Below are 4215 nucleotides of genomic sequence, written 5' to 3'. Positions count from 1 at the left end.
CAATACAGTGGAAGTTCCAGCTTTTCACATTCATTTGTGAAAGGCCGTAAACACGGCAGGAGTTTAGGCTTTAGATAGCAGGTCAGAGATAGCTCCTGGTTGGAGGAGCAAAGGTACACCTTATTTGAATAAATTAAATACAAGAGGATAAAACTTTCTACACAGAAGTAACAAATGAGATTTTGCGCTTGCAACTTCTCCAAAGATGTCTTTGCACGTCTTTGCTTTTCTTTCTTTCCAAGTCTGTGAGGTAAATGAATGTATGTCTCCGTTGTTCTGCAGTTTCTGGTGTAAGTTTATGCATTGTCTTATATTGGATTAAACTCTGTAATTCTGTGATGTCAACACGCATTGTTGTTTTCCTTGTGGCCACACGTGGCCCGCCGAGAGGACCTGGGATCCAGAGGAAGAGAGAGCCAAACTTATTTCCAAAGTTAACCTATTTTTAGAGATTTCTTCCTTAACACCAGGTAAAGTAAAAGCAAGGATCTTAAACTCCTCAATTGTTGTGGAAGTCACATCAATGTTGAAAACTATAGGCTGGATTAATGTACAGAAGTTGAATGAGAAGTGTGCTTTCAAAGTTCATCAAAAGCTACTTTGGATGATGTTGTGATCACTGATAGTGAAGTGTCTTTGGTGCTGCTCTTGTTTTCACCAACAATGTTTTCATTGTCCTGGTTCCACGGCAATGAGGAAGGTTTCAACACTGGCTTGCATCTTTGACATAATGATAAGAAGACGAATAATAAAAATTATTAAATATATTTAGCAGCACAGCTACATTCAGATAGCAAACAAAGCTAATGAGAAAGTGCTTCTACAAAGTAGAATCATTAGAATAACCACATACCTGCACATATCTAAAACATGGTTCACAGTTTGACATGAGCTGTTTTGGATTCTTCTTGTGGCCTTTGGATGAAGGACGAAGCACATGAACCAACGGAAGAATGCCTGGTTTTCCCAGCCTGGAGGAACAACAGGATAAATAGGAGACACATTAGGATAATAAATACAGATTTTAAAGACAAGTGAGCAAAACTAACCAGACCCACCAAAATACTTTGTCCACCCGGTTTACCCTGGAGAGCATTTTTCACCACCTACAACATAAAGCATAAAGCATAAAAATGTCAGAAATAATTACCATGAACACAACTCAGACATTAGGCATTATAGAAATTAGTCAGCTTATAGAAACATTCTGGAGAGGATTTCTTCTACCAACCTGTCAGAAGAAAAGTGTTGAAGTCATCATAACAGGCTTCAGTCACCAACATGAAGTACTAATGGAGAAAAAAAACAGTCAGCCAATGTCATTATTTATAGAGACAAAAACATTTTGGCTCAGCTTTGCTCGCATAGATCAAACCACCGGTCCACCACAGCCACTCTCCCCATTATGCCGTCTATAGCTGAAAACTTCAAGAAAACGACTCCGCAGCTAAATAATGTTAACTCAAACGGCCTTTCTGACCGTTTTAATGTTTGTTTAACCACCGACACCCCGTACTACACCTGCTTGGCTAGCTTTAGCTGCTAACAAAAACAATAAACCAAGGGTGCTCACGTCCAGTCCTCAGAGCTACCGTCCTGCAACTTTTCGATGCATCTTTACTCCAACAGACCAGGATCAGCTCCGAACGGACCTGCTAACCAGCTTTTCATTTGATTCAGGTGTGTTAATTGGAGCAGGGAAGCATCTGAAAGTTGCAGGATGGCAGCTCTCAAGGACTGGATTGAGCACTCCTGTACCGAACAGTCGTACCGCGATATTCAAACAAATAAACTTACGTTAAGCCTAAGTTGATACTGTTGCACAAACAGAAAGTTAATGCATTCATTAAAAATAATCAAAATCAAAAACCAGTGATTCTTGAGAATAGGGACAAAACAGGTCCTATGGATAAAGAACAAAATCTGAATAAAATATACACAAAATATTTTTTTTTCAAATATCTGACTAAACTAACATGTGAGCACAACAATGTATATTTTCCAGGTATTTGCTGAATATTTTTTATTTTAAACATTGTAGTCGGTGGATGATGCCTGTAAAAGCCCTTGTCCAGGAGCAGAACTCAATACATTCTTATAGTTTAAAACAATTAAAGAAATACTATAATTATATATTATGACAATTAAGTATAAGTAGTCATATAAATAATTATAAAAGTATCGATGAATTGAATTAAAAATAATTTTTAGATATTTTCCAACTCCGTTGAAATTTGTCCCTAGTTTTTGTCAACACCGTCAGACATGAAAAGAATGTAAAAAAATAAAATAAAAATCAGGCATTATTGGGGGCACCAGAACTTCTGAGGACCCCATGACGTTGTCTCTTCTCTTCCTTTGCTAGTAGGGCTGGTTAGCTCCGGTTAGCTTAAGTTATTCTTTAGTTTTTTCTTCTGTTTTATTCCTAAGTTGTTTGTCACAACCATGATGTGTCAACTCCATAACTGACAATTTACAAAACTTTGAAATTTTGCGAAATAAAGCTTAATTTCGGTAAAATGTAAAGATTTCATGGACCTGCTGAGCTACAATATGACCTCCTTCAGAATAACATCATATAAATTGAGGTAGTTTGGCTTTTTTTCAACTCCGTCAGAGTTTTTCTGACTCTTTCAGTGAAATTGTTGTCAAATCTCACTTAAATGTGCAGTTAATTCATTTTAATGTATTTTACATAAATTGCATTACTTCACATGTACCAAGTTTTTCATTTTACTCACTAGTTTGTCACCACCTTCAGTTCTGTGTCAACTCCGTCAGATGGACTTTTTGTTGTTTTTTGTTTTAAATAATATTTATTTTATTTCTTTAGAAGCATTTGTCTGTAAAATGAGTAAAAATATCACTAATAGGGTATTTTGAAAATCATTTTATATTTATTTTTGTCATATGGTGATGACAAAGTTCTGGGTAAGGTCTATTAAAAATGTAATTTAAAAAAATTTGCAACTGGGAGCCTGTACCTTAGCATCTTTACATTTCCAAAACATTATTTGTCATATTTGCATACATAAGGTTGAGAAATAATTAAAAAAAAGGGGAAATTAAAACCCATTTTGTCTCTATTCTCAAGAATCACATGATGATTTTAACATGGAACTTACCTTTTTTTTTTAAATAGATCTTTATTGAGATACAGAATACATAACAGTATAAACGCAGCATATATTGTGGTATAATGTCCGCCAGGGAGTTACAAACATTGAGACAACACATCACCATCACATTACATAAATACATTAAAGAGAGAACAAAAAGAGCAAGTTTTAATAGCTTTGGGGAACTTACCTTGATAAGCTCCAGACAAGACGCCATACTGCTGTCTCCAAGGCAAACACGTGACGTCACAGATACGTTGCGATTGTGGGGGCAACTCTTTAGCAAACACCATCTCTTTAGGGAAACTGACAAACCTATCTTTGAATTTGACTAAACAAGTGTTTAATTAACATTGTATTTTTAACAAACAACACCAGCACTGGTATTCTAACATTTTTGATGTTAGAATACCATCAAAAATGTATTCTAACATTTTAGAATACATTTTTGTATTCTAAAATACAAAAATGTATTTTAGAATACATTTTTCTAAAATTCAAATCTACGAATGAATCGTAGATTTCGATTCATTCCCTAAAGGATTTATTATGGAAAGTATTTGTTTTTTCTTTCCGTTTAATATTGTCTTTAAATGCTGGTTCTCTAAGATGCAAATACAAGTAAAATGTCTTTCCTGGGGAAAAAACTATATTGTACAATTATTTTACGGTAGTTTACTGCCAGTCATCAGTCTTGATTGTGACAGCAGAAGAAGACATCACATTGACAATATCCTACCGTATTTTGGAATAACAGTATGTTACTGTTGGAATTCCACCGTAAATTTACAGCCATTTCTAAGAGTGCATTGTGTGCAGATATTCCCAAGCTGCTTTCTCTTTTAAATATTTACACATAATCTAAGAAATGCCAGGTTGTTGTAAATAATAATTTATTCTTAATAATTCACCTGGCTAGATAAGAAATCTGCAAATAAGAGTTTTATTCCTGCCAACAGGTGAATTTGTGAAAACTGAATTATGAAAATGAATGAAGTTCATTTTAGCTTTCCCATTATTTTTGAACTATGTTAATAAAATAATGTTCCCAATCTGAAAAAATTCAAGAACAGCTGAGAAACAAAGCCATTGACGG

At 34.7% G+C, this 4215-nt stretch overlaps 1 long non-coding RNA gene across 2 annotated transcripts; it reads right to left on the bottom strand.

The window, feature by feature from the left end:
* Positions 1–682: 682 nt before the first annotated feature.
* Positions 683–1322, bottom strand: LOC107835092 (uncharacterized). Of its 2 annotated transcripts, none has more exons than XR_001660927.1 (3): positions 1232–1304; positions 1059–1106; positions 683–971 (listed from the first exon to the last, which is right to left on the bottom strand). It is a non-coding gene; the product is annotated as an uncharacterized LOC107835092 (long non-coding RNA). The 2 variants fall into 2 exon arrangements; XR_001660926.1 differs by having other exon boundaries at positions 685–720; positions 854–971; positions 1059–1322.
* Positions 1323–4215: the final 2893 nt, after the last annotated feature.

Source organism: Poecilia formosa, unplaced genomic scaffold (assembly GCF_000485575.1).
Source record: "Poecilia formosa unplaced genomic scaffold, Poecilia_formosa-5.1.2 Scaffold1008, whole genome shotgun sequence".
NCBI classification, from domain to species: Eukaryota; Metazoa; Chordata; class Actinopteri; order Cyprinodontiformes; family Poeciliidae; genus Poecilia; species Poecilia formosa.
Note: the sequence above shows the minus strand (reverse complement) of the source record. Positions and strands in the feature narration are given on the sequence as shown.